Consider the following 12,566-nt stretch of genomic DNA (forward strand, 5'->3'; position numbering starts at 1 on the left):
TAGCTGTTGGTCCAGAGTCCATGAGCTCCCAGGAGCTCAGGTGAGTTGCCTCTGTGGGTTCCCCTGTCATCACTGACCTTGGCACCCTCCCCAACCCCTGTCTCCTACAATCCCTCCTCCTTCTCTTCAAAAGGACTTCTGGAGCTCAGCCCAGTGCTTGGCGGTGGATCTCTGCATCTGCTTCCATCAGTAACTGGATGAAGGCTCTCTGATGACAATTGGAGTAGTAAATCACCAATCGAATTAGAGTAGAAGGCCAGTTTAGGCACATTCTCCACTATTGCTAGGAGTCTTACCTGGTGTCATCCTTGTGGATTCCTGGGAGTCTCCCTGGTACCAGGTTTCTCCATAACCCTGAAATATACCCCCGCCCCCTTCAGCCACCCCATCGAGACTTCTCTTCTTTACCTTCCCCCTCCATCCTGCTTCTCTTCTTTTATTTCATTTATGACACAGTGGGCTTCAGAGACTGCTCAGTCAGTATAAGCTCCTCCTGTCTTTCAAGTGAAAAGGTCTGATTTTGACTCCCCATAGCCTATAAAGATGCTGGACATGGCAGTGGGTCTTTGTAATCCCAAAGGATTACAAGGGAGATGGAGACAGAACTCCTGGGGCTCAATAGCCATCTAGCCTTGCCTAATTGTAGAAACACCATCTCTGAGTAGGTGGACGATACCTGAGATTTCCTCTGGCCTCCACTTGTGTGCACACAAGGACACATGCACCTATTCCCACCCCCACCCCCCATTAAAAAATGAGGAAAGGCAGGTCTAGGGTAACGATTGTTCCCTTTCTTTCCTGTCATTTCCATTTGTCAGGGATGTGAAGATAAAGGGTGTTGGCAGGATGTGTGCTCATCAAAACTTGAAACCGTGTGGGTGTGGTACAGTGTTTCCTCAGCTGGGTGAGAATGAAATAGGTGTGCACGCGTGAGCCGTGAGCTATCAGTAACACACCTTTGATTCTTCATATTCACCAAATCCTCTTCTACCATGTTTAGCAGTGGCACCAGGGGCCAGTGACAAGGCTCAACGGATAATGGCATTTGCTGCCAAGCCCGATGACTTGATTTGATCCTTGCATCCCACTTGGATCGTGGGTTAAAGCTGACTCAGGCAAATTGTCTTTTGATTTCCACATGTGTGTTGTTCACGCACACACATACACCAAAATAAATAAACATTAGAAAAAAACTACATAGTTAAAAAATTTTTTCCAAAGCCCAACAACTCGGGTCTGGGGCAGGAGATTTAGCTTCATGATAGAGTGACTGCCTCCATACCAAGGCCCTGGGTTCCATCTCCAGTATTGCAAAAACCAAACAACAAATAAAACACAAATCAAACCAAGAAACTGGTATTGCACAACACAGGGGAAACTGCTGAAATTTGTGCTAAAAATTGATACTTAATTTTTCTTTTCTGAAAATCTTACGTAGAAAATGAAGCACTATGACACACGAGGAAAGAATCTATAGGGGAAAAATGAAAAAGGTTTGTATCGTACTACTTTTAACTAAACTTCTTTCTTAGAGGCCCAGCATTTTCATTTTTGGATTGAGCAATTAGGTAGCCGACCCTGTCTGTTACCTCAGCTTATTGCTCGTCCTTGTGTCCTTCCTCTATTGCAGTCATTCTGAAATGGCAAGGGAGCTTTCTGACTGGAGGCCTCAAATCTTGTAGTTGAGGCATGAAAAGAGTAGGAGAACTGGTGACCGTGAGCTTTTGTGTTTTCACGGCCTTGGCCTTTCTGAAGAATTTCACAGCCTCTCCACAAGCAGTTCGCCAACTCTGGGCCCCACGGATGTTTTCAGCTGAGAAAAAGAACGGAACAGGAAGCATCTGGCAAAGGGAAATAGAACCAACCAATCCAACATCTGGCAGAAAATACCGTCTGAGCAGCTGGCCAGCTTTGTCCTTGGCAGGACCAGGTAGGCTTCGGTGGCTATCTATAGCCAGTGTCCGTCACAACCGATTTGCTCTGCTTTGGCTGTTTAAAGCAGATACAGACGTGTAAACAAATGAGTAGGGCTGTCCTCCAGTATATACTTGCCTTGTAAAAATAAGAAGTGGGTCAGACATGGCCCACGTTAAACACTTAGCTAATTCCTGGATTAGCTTTTGTATTGCTTTGATTAGAAATATCAGGCTAAGGGGAGATGGTACCCAAGTACAGCTATTCACTAAATGCTTACAGTGAAGCTAGGCAAGTTTGTTATCACGGAAGAAAGCAATTTGTTGGGGCATCTGATAGCAAATATGACATCACAATGAAATCTCGATTTAAAGGAAAAGGGCTAAAAATGTATAGATGATAAGCCTTACTGTAAAGCTAAAATTTCTCCCATATTTTACAAATCCTCTGCAATTTCAGTCAAAGTTCCTGTGGAATTTTTTTTCTGAAACTAATGTGGAATAACAACCAACAGGAAGGATTTTTAAAAAGTGTAGACAGTTTTAGAGATGTATGGTGGATACACCAGGGATCTTGACGCAGCTCATGGTGATACTGGTCATGAGGCAAAAACTAAGAGACTGACGTGAGTTCTGGTCTAGAACAAGGACTGATAAAACAGAAAAGAATCTTCAGGACTAGATGTGGCTGTATGTGTCAGAAGAGCTAGGGAAAAGGATAAATGTCACATTCCATCTTTCCAAACCTAAACAGTAAACACCAGGAGAATTAAAGACAAACACACGAAGAAGAAAAGAATAGGTGCTTTTCATAGAAATGTAAACTGGAATGTTAGTGCCACATGTGAGTTACTTCCTTAGGTTCTTTGGAGGTCTCAGAGAACCCAAATTAATATAGATTACTGCTATTTCTCTTGGTTGCCCACCAGAACAGAATGGTAAGATCCTATCTCTGAAGACACCACAGACATCCTGGTCACAGGATGTGGTGAAATCAAGCTGGTAATAATCAGGAATCTCCATTCCTATTGGCTAATATGAACCAAGAAGCTTCATCCCCATTGGCTGGTACTGACCAAAAAGCTTCATCTCTTGTAGGGCCGATGGGTCTACCCCTGCTCCTGGGTTCATTTTGAGGACAGTTTCTGGCCAGCCAGTGTTTCCTGTTTGTTCCTGTGCTCCCTCTGCCCTGCCTGGTGATTAGCTATAGGGCATTGTTTACTCCATCTTGGGTGTGGTTATTTCCCACCTGCCTGTGGGGTATTCCATTGTGCAGCAGCTAGGTATTTAAGGTTTTTCCTAAATTTGAATAAAGGGCATTTGGCTGATCTCCTTTCAAATGACCCAGGTCTCTTCTGTGTTCTTACAATCTCCAGGTCCTTGCCTGGCTCACAAATGGTACAGTGGTGCGTGAACTGTACTGAAAGTAATGCAGAAGTTACAATCTCTATTGGCTGGTACTGACCAAGAAGCTTTATCTCTATTGGCTAGTACTGACCAAGAAGCTTCATCCCTATTGGTTGGTATTGACCAAGAAACTTCATCCCTATTAGTGAGCTTTTATAGTTTTATCCAGTTGTGGACTCTCTGAGATACAATAACAACCGACCTGGCAAGAAACTCTAATTGATACAATCATAGCATGAATGTTTTGAGGTTAGTTACTTTGCTAGTGGACTTCAGGTCTGCTTCATAGTAGGGAACTCATCCTTGGTGCTATACATTTGGCCAAGAACCTGTGAAGGGGGAGGGGTGTCACAGGCCCTAGGGGAGAATGTACTCTAATTATTTTGCTAAGTAATGTATTATCAAACTTTAGATAATTAAAGAATTAAAGTGCGAATGCATTCCAGGGAGTGGGGGATATTAGTAAAGCATATAATGAAAAAACAATTCAATCTGGAATATATCAAAACCATTGGATAAAAGTGGGTGAATGTGAACCAGAGATTTTCAAAACCCAAAAGTCCCACAGCATGCAAAATTGATTTCTGTCTCTGCACTGTTGGGAACCAGAAACAGAGCAACCAACCGCATCCTGTTTTTATTCATCTCTGGTTTCCCAAGACAGAGTCTCACCCACTCGTGTGTGTGTGTGTGTGTGTGTGTGTGTGTGTGTGTGTGTGTGTGTGTGTGAAAATTCAGGAGTTATCAAGCATGTGGAATGACTGAAATTCTCATTCATTGCTGATATAATTTATAATAGCAAATACTTAGAAGCAATTTACCCAGCCAAATAACATTTTAAATCTCTATATCTGTCTTCAATCAGCCAATTATAAACCAATGAATCTATCTACTATCTACCACTTCCGCCTATCTACATATCTTTGTCTATACATATACTATAATGTATACATAGTGGTAATATTCATATAATGAAATTTCAGCTATTGAAATAATGAATTTGAGTTACAAATCAATCTAAAAATCATGTCTAAAATAAAAATATAATGTGGTAAGACAAATCGTTGCAGAGTGCTAAGGATCTTATGACATTTACATAGAAATGTAAAGTCTCATAACCATAATGTATTTGAATGTATTCTTCAGTGTTGTGCAGGAGTTTCCTCCAAGGTTAAAACCTTTCATCTTGCAGAGAAACTTTTTTGTTTTGTTTCGTTTTTGTTTTTAATTTTCGAAGTCAGGGTTTCTTTGTGTAGCTCTGACTGTCCAGGAACTAGCTCTCTATAGACCTAGCTGGCCTGGAACTCACAGAGATCCACCTGCCTCTGTCTCCTGAGTGCTGGGGTTAATTAAAGGCTACCACTGCCACACATAGAAAAACTTCTTAATATCATAAGATGTAATGGAAGTGAAACAACAGAATATTTTAGGACACAAGGTGTAGAAGGAGGTGGAAGCAATAGAAAATCCTGCGGCCGGAAGTGAGATGCTCCATCCTGCAGGGAAGCTCCATTAAGACAGGAAATAAACAATTCAGAATAGCTTAAGGAAGTTCCTGAAACTGACAAGATTCTGTAGGCTCCTTCCTCTTTCAAAAGTATATGAGCAGTAAAGACTGCTGAGAGACACTCTCAGATAAGCTGAGCTGCCTGGAAGAGGGTTAAGTCAACTGGGCTACCTGGACAGGATAGTCTCCAATCTGTTGATCTGCTTGCAGGTTGTACAGTGTGCCTCAGGTTTCTAGTTTCTGTGATCTGTCACTCATGCCGCGGTGGCCCTTAGTGATTCTCTTTTGAGTCCTTTATGTTCCTGAAGTAGCCCCTTACCCATATTTCTGTACATAACCCAATAAAACATACTGGTTTGTGGTCAGTTCCCTACCTGGGGTTGGTGTGGGAGAATTGTCTGTATTCTGTCAATCATGTTATAAATAAACGCTGACTGGCCAGGCAGGAAACATAGGTGGGAAAACAAGACAGGAAGTAGAAATGATGTAATGAGAACAGGAGAATTCTGGGAAGGAGGAAATTGATTCCTCCCGCTCCTGCCCAGACCACCGAAGCAGCAGAATGTGAGCTGCCTCACTGAAAAAAGGTACTGAGCCACATGGCTAACATATATCAGAAAAAATGGGTTAATCAAGATGTGAGAGTTAGCCAGTGAGAGGCTAGAGCTAATGGGCCAATCAGCTTTATAACTTATAGAGATCTATGTGTGATTTTCTTTGGGGTTAAACAGTTGTGGGATACCAGGTGGGGCAGAAACCCCAAACAACAAGCGGGCCTGCTCATGTTACATGGGGTCAGTAGATTCTTGTTCTTGGCCCCTGTAGGGAAAGTGGCACGCAACAATCTGCATTTGTACAGTGTAGAAAAAAATTCTCCACTGAAAGAGGAAATGCAATTGTTGACTAGGGTTATGAAATGGGCTGGGAGCAGAAATTTGTTCCATTCTGTAATGTTTATTTCTGAAACATAAAAGATTGAATGCAAATATTGCAGAATACCAGATTTGATCAAGCTAATTGGAAAGTACAGAGGTGTGTGTGTGTGTGTGTGTGTGTGTGTTTGAAAACACTCCATAATATAAATTTTAACTGGTCTCTGATGGCTGCCTTTGTTGAGTTTTATTTTTTTTATAAATTTTATGTTTTGCTATTTCCTTACATGCAAAACTATGCAGATGTGAGCCTTTTTTTTTTTCTTCAGGCATTAATCCTTGCTGGGACTGCAATGTTCTCAAAGCTCATATTGGCAAACGTGTATTAATTGCTTTTCTTGCCTTAGTGACCTGACCAGAGGCAATGTAGGGAAGGAAGAGTTTATGCCTCCATCATGGCGGGAAGGCCCCGTGTAGGAGCGGGAGGTAGCCTTATATGTTGCACCTGCATTCAGGAAGCAAAGAGTAGACAAGAAGTTGCACCAGGCTAAGAAGACTTTGCTAGCCATTGATTCCTTCCTCCAGGGAAGCTCTACCACCTAAAGGTGTCTGTATTCTTAATCAGCACCATTAGTTGGGGACCAGTTGTTCAAATGTGTGAACCTTTTGGGGACATTGTGTGTAGAAACTATAATACTAAATGACTAGTGTACCAAGAATCCTATCACTCCCAATAATTCAGTAATATGGACATGTTTTTTGCCTTAAGCCACAAGAGGGATTCTGGTGGGACCAAGGAGCAATGACAAGGGCTCTGATACTCTGAGCACTGCTTTAAGACAACCATGTCCCAAATCTTTGTTTTCTTGACCAGACCCCACTTTTGTAATTTCTGTTCTCCAGATTCCACATGGCTCTGCACTAACCCTGAGGCTTTCCTAGAGCGGCAAGTTTTACAGCCTCCACCTGAAGGCTCCTGCTCTCAGGCTCCACCTTTAAGTGAGGGCGCCTATACTACAAACTCAGTGTGGGTTGGCTCTGACTTTGTCATGTCCTTCAAACTTCTTCAGCAGGCTGTAGCTTTGGAATTGACTTGTATTTGTTCCCAGCATGCTCCACAGCATGAATGTCAGGGCCATTCTTGTGCATGTCTTTTGTGCTATCATGATTTTCCTGTTTATAACTACCCCAGGGAGGATGATGAATCATGGACTCACTTTTACGTACACCTCTAAAGAAAGCGCTTGAGTAGACAGCACCAGAAACAGCTACAGCAAAGATCCAAGGTGTGATGGGGAGATTAGGCAACTAATTACTTAATAAGGAAAATCAAAACAAACTCATGCCTGATAAGCGATCTTTTCAAAGGGAGCTTGAGTCTGGGGATGCTGCTCAGTTGATTGAGAGCTGGCCTAATGTGCTTGAATTCCTGAGTTCAATCCTCGCCATGACTCAAAAGTGGCCATAATGGTACATGCCTGTAATCCTAGAACTGGGAAAGTAGAGGCAGGAAGATCAGGAGTTCAAGAGCAATGTGGGCTGCACAAGACTGAGTGTCAAAAAACAATATATAAAACTCAACGAAGATAGTAGCCAGGGTTCTTCAGTATAATTTCCTGTTAGAATAATAACCTCAAGGTAAGGTTGCATTGGGGGAGCAGTAAAAGCTCAATTATTCTGAAGAATTTTAAAAGGTTGTACAGAGATTGGAATGTCTTTATTTTTTTTTATACAAGAACTATTAGTTGTGAGATAACTTATTACCTGATAGTTAAGACAACCACTGTGTTCAATGTTACTTTGTTTTATAAGCTAGAACGGTTAAGGTCCATGGAGCAAGCATCCCACAAAACAAAAAAAGTCACTCACAAATGCAGTCAGCAAGAGTGCTGTTTATACCAGCAAGCTGGGGTCCACCAGTCAGACAACAAAATGGCTGTCACCCCGAACAGAGCCCACAGGCTGCTTTTCTAGGCAGCCAGGAGGGGACTAGGTCATCCTGAACCTGGTTGACTTGGGTTCTTCTTCCTGCTTTAACAGAATACAGAAACTGAAAGAGAAACTAAAGGGAAACTCAGGCCTTAATAGAGCCTGGGACCAGGAGAAGCCTGGCCTTGGAGCTAATGAGGCCTCTCAGAACAAATTGCAGTTCTTGTGATTTTTACATAGTTACTTGTCTTATACTGTACTTTATAGTTTGATTATGGAATTGCACGTAGTAATTTTGTTTTATTCATTGCTAAGAAATGAACCCAGGGCCTTATGTGTGTAGACAAGTACATTACTACTGAGATACCTGCTCAGTGCTTTTAATTTTGTTACAACTCATGGTTCACTACATTGTCAAGTCTAGACTTGCTTGTCACCTCACTTCAGTCTCCCTCAAGACATTGTTTAGTATAGACTTGATTTCACCTTACCTCAGTCTCCCAACCTGTCACCCCACCTCAGTCTCCCTCACTCATTGTCTAGGCTAGACTTGACTTGTCACCTCACCTCAGTCCCCTAAGTACCTGGAATTATAAGCAAGCACTTCTGCCCATGTCCAACTACAGCTGGAAGCTCTGTTCTACTAAGTGTTTGGTCTAATGTACTTGGAATCACCATGGACAGTATTGTTTTAGACACACCCTAAATTGATTTTACTAAAAAATCCATCAGATTGCATCTCATCCGTGACTAAAACTCACCATTTCGACCATTTCCCTCCCTGGTATGAGCCACTACTACAGTCTCCAGAATAACTACAGTACCCACTCCCTAAGTACCTCATTGCCTTTGCCCACAATCTTCTAGAACTATTAACTACACAGTAGCCAGACAGAAGAGATCACATCACTCCTTGTTGCAAACATACCACCAGATTATTATCTTACCATTAAAGGAAATCTTAACATCATCTCCTTCCAGGCTACTCTGGGAGACCGGCTTCCTTGTTCTTTGTCAACCATGTGAAGCTTCTGCCGGTAATCACAGTTCCTCAGCTATCTGGATGGCTGCTTCCTAACTTTCTGCAGGTGTTTTCTGAAATGTTGCACTGTCATCAAGTGTGTCCATGGGGAATTAGTTATCTAACAGCATATCACTTCTTACTCTCCCTCCACAGAATTCTATAACCCCCACCATGTTTTACATTTAATAACACTCCCATCTCTTGGCAAATTATGTGTTGTAGTGGTCTTTATTTATCGTAAGAGAGAGAGCAGAACCCCATATGACTAGAGTGGGAGGTCAGTGAACCATGTGAAATATTAGCTGTATTGTCAAGTCATTTCTCTCATTCCCTACTAAAAACATTTTGTGTGTGTGTGTGTGTGTGTGTGTGTGTACGCACGCGCGTGTGTGCACGCGTGTGCAGTCCAATAGTAGAAGTTGTTCTGTGGCACGTATTGTTTGGGCCTTGGGAAACCCATGGCTCTTTTCCTCATTAGTTGGCAGCGAAGAAGGTGGATTTATTGGCTCTGAAGGCAGCAAGCTGATTGTCCTTCCTGCCACTCCCACTGAAATCTCTGGGAAGCATAAAAATTGATGCAGTGATCCAACAACGCTGAACAACAGGGCTGTCAAATCATAGATTGCTAGACACACAGAACTTCGCTAACCACAACACAGATGGGGCCAGGTCAACAAGCCATTAGTGGCTGACACATACTTTGAAATTGCTGAAATAGAACAGCAGGACCAGACAGGAAAAGGTTAGGGCGCCCAGGTGTCTTGCTTGGAAGCTGACTCTAAGAGCTTTTTTGCCAATAAAATAAAGATGAAATATAAAAAATGAGCATTTCCAAAGATTAAGACCATTTTATTACATGACTTAACACTCGGTTCCAGGCAACATACTCTTTCATTTTATCAAATATCTTTGTCTGTAAGGTGAACTTATAATTTGAAATGAGTATTTTATGTAGTAGATGTAATAGAAGTGGCTTCTTAAATGAATTTTAAGTCTTTATATTCTCTGGGTATATTCTGGCTTACAACCTTGTATCAGCTATGTTTGGTACTTTTGCTGAAGTTGTGTGAGAATCTTAAGATGAGAAGAGATTTCCCATGACACCAAGACTTTGGACTAATTCAGAGGGGAGGCTTGCTAGAGAAGGCTTCCTATCTGTGTGGCCAACATTTCTTGTGGTTGGTCATGTCTGTCTCCAGAACAACTCCCTGGAGGAAACTCCTGTGTGGATACATGGAGTCTCATGCCTAAGAACAATTGGTCTGGTGATTTCTCATTACCCTCTTGCAAGTCTTAATAAAAACTTTACTGATGTTTTCTAAGTGTAGCCTGAGAGGCTTTTCAAAGGTGCATAAATGTGAGATAAGGATATATATACATATATATGTATATATGTGTATGTATATATATACACATATATACATGTATACACACACACACACACACACACACACACACACACATATATATATATATATATATATATATATATGATGTAAGTGCCTATTGCTCATTCACAGTCTTGCAGCATTTGCACTTAGGCTAAGCCAATCCCAGAACATGCTTATCTTCTACCCAGGGTCTTGTTCTCAGAAGAACTTTTATTTGTTTTAATGTTCTGCTGCCTCAGTCTTAAGAGCTGTACATGTGGGAAGTTGGTTGTTTTCCATGTGAAGTCTGATACCCACAGAACCCTAGCATGATTGGGCATATGTGATAGGTAAACTGTATACTCACCTGAATACAGTCTTAGTTAATGCTCCATGAGTACAGAGGCCCAATGGAACCCATTGCGTGAGAGTTAGTGAGACTCGGAATACAAGTGTGTTCTGTTTACAGCTGAGCCTACAGACAATATGGCAACTCCAAGAAGCCATTCTGAAAAGTGTGACCAACTGGGAAACACTAGTGTATCCCTTCTTACTGTTGTGAACTGGATCGTGCTTCCCTAAAGCTATATGTTGAAATATATATATTTCACGCCCCACCAGTACTTCTGGATATGGAGACAGTATTAGTAGAAATAGCTGAGCTGCATGAGACAGTTAGGTTGATTGATGGCTACTATCACTATATGAAGAGAAGGTGAACTAACAGATGGTAACTGCTGAAGAGAGGGGTAAGGTTACTTCCAAAACAAGGACAGCAGCCTACAAAGAAAGCATACCTGTCAGTATCTTGGTATAGACTAGAAGCCTCCAGAACTCTGGGAAGTAAGGGCCCCTTATTTCAGCCCCTGAATTTACAGTGCTTTGTCACGCCAGTGTAGCAAACTGACACACTTACCACGTCGGGTCTCAGTATCGGCCGGTTGCTTACTGCAAATGGCCACACACTGTGTATGAGTTCATGCTCTGAAACTCGGATGAACTACCTGAGGCTGGATGTTGAGGTTTATTCAGCTCTTGTTTCTAGTGAGATCTCAGGGAGTCTGGCAACACTGGCAGGAGCACGTGCAGGAGGGAGTCCTCTCATATCATGACAGGAGTCCAGAGAGACGTGCCACGTGAGGACTACACTAATCTCTTCCAAAAACACACTCCCAATGGGCTAATGTCTGTCTCCTGGTTGAAACTACCTCTTGACATCACTACACAGTGAAACAAGATTCCAACATGAGCTTCAGGGGAACAAAGTGCAAAAAAGAGGAAACTACAAAACCAAAGAAAAGGGAAGCAGAATTTTCTAGTATTTCTTCCTCTCTTATTTGCAAGATGAAGGTTGAGAGCATGATTGGAATGTATACGATCAAGAAACAAAATGGAATCAGCTGCACTGGTCTAATATGGCCTGTCCACTGCTTTGGGAAGAACAAACTATTACTCATTTGTTGGTTTTCAGAAAAAAAAATCACAATCTCTAAATGATGTAACAAATGTAAGCTTATCCCTTAGCAAGCCCTTACAGCTGTGGATGACCGACTATTTTAATTTAAGGTTACATTTATATAATACAAAGGAGGGAACCCTGACTGCTCTTTGGGCTGACGAGGGAGGGGGACTTGATTGGGGGAGGGGGAGGGAAAGGGGAGGCGGCGGTGGGGAAGAGACAGAAATCTTTAATAAATAAATAAATAAATAAAAATAAAAAAAAAAGAAAATCCCCCTTAAAGCAAAGAGTACTGTAAGCAGAGACTACTCATTGTGTCCTGGCTGCCCGACCCGAAATAATCACTCAAAACTTTATTAATTAGAGTACTGTTTGGCCAATAGCTTAAACATATTTCTAGCTAGCTCTTACATCTTAAATTAAACCATTTCTATTAACCTGTGTACCGCCATGTGGCTGTGTTTTACCAGTAAGATTCCATCTGGTGTCTGCCTCCTGCAGTGGCTACATGGCATCTCTCTGACTCTGATTCTTTCTTCCTCTATCTGATTGGAATTCCCGCCTTATTCTATTGTGCCTTATTAACCAATAAAAGCAATAGATATACAGAAGGACTTCCCACATCAGAGTACCATGCTAAAGAAAGCAATCTTCGTGAATGAATATTTGGAAGTTAATAGAAGACGAGTGGAAAAAAGGAAGCGTCTCAAGTTGCTCTTTGGTGATGAGACTTAGCTGCAAAACAGAGAGAATTTTACTTTATTTCTGTGATGTGCTTCTGGTGACTTTTCTAAGCGATGTACTTTGCCTTCCTGTAGAGATATCTTGTTTGTACTCTAATCAATAAAGCTTGCCTGAAGATCAGAGAGTGGAGCCAGCCACTAGTAAACCACAGAAATCTGGAGGTCTGTATAAATAGCCTTGTACAGACAGACAGGACGTAATATGCCTGGAAGGAGAGTGGAAATGATAAGGTGGGGTGGAGAGAGGAGCTGGGTCTCTTTTTAGACAGAGAGTCATAGAGGTAAGATCTCTAGTGGATGGCTGTTCTGCTTCTCTGATCTTTCAGCTTTTATCCTCTAATA

The 12,566-nt window shown here is 41.9% G+C and overlaps 1 long non-coding RNA gene across 1 annotated transcript in view; it reads left to right on the forward strand.

The window, feature by feature from the left end:
- Window positions 1–1,440: 1,440 nt before the first annotated feature.
- LOC126501459 (uncharacterized) overlaps window positions 1,441–12,566 on the forward strand; it is a 65,384-nt gene continuing 54,258 nt past the window's right edge. Inside the window, exons 1-2 of the long non-coding RNA XR_007591678.1 lie at window positions 1,441–1,493; window positions 1,631–1,930. This is a non-coding gene — a long non-coding RNA (uncharacterized lncRNA). The remainder of the gene's footprint in view (window positions 1,494–1,630; window positions 1,931–12,566) is intronic.

Source organism: Alexandromys fortis, unplaced genomic scaffold (genome assembly GCF_014885135.2).
Source record: "Alexandromys fortis isolate MF-2015 unplaced genomic scaffold, M_Fortis_MF-2015_v1.1 scaffold_41, whole genome shotgun sequence".
In the NCBI taxonomy this organism is placed as follows: domain Eukaryota; kingdom Metazoa; phylum Chordata; class Mammalia; order Rodentia; family Cricetidae; genus Alexandromys; species Alexandromys fortis.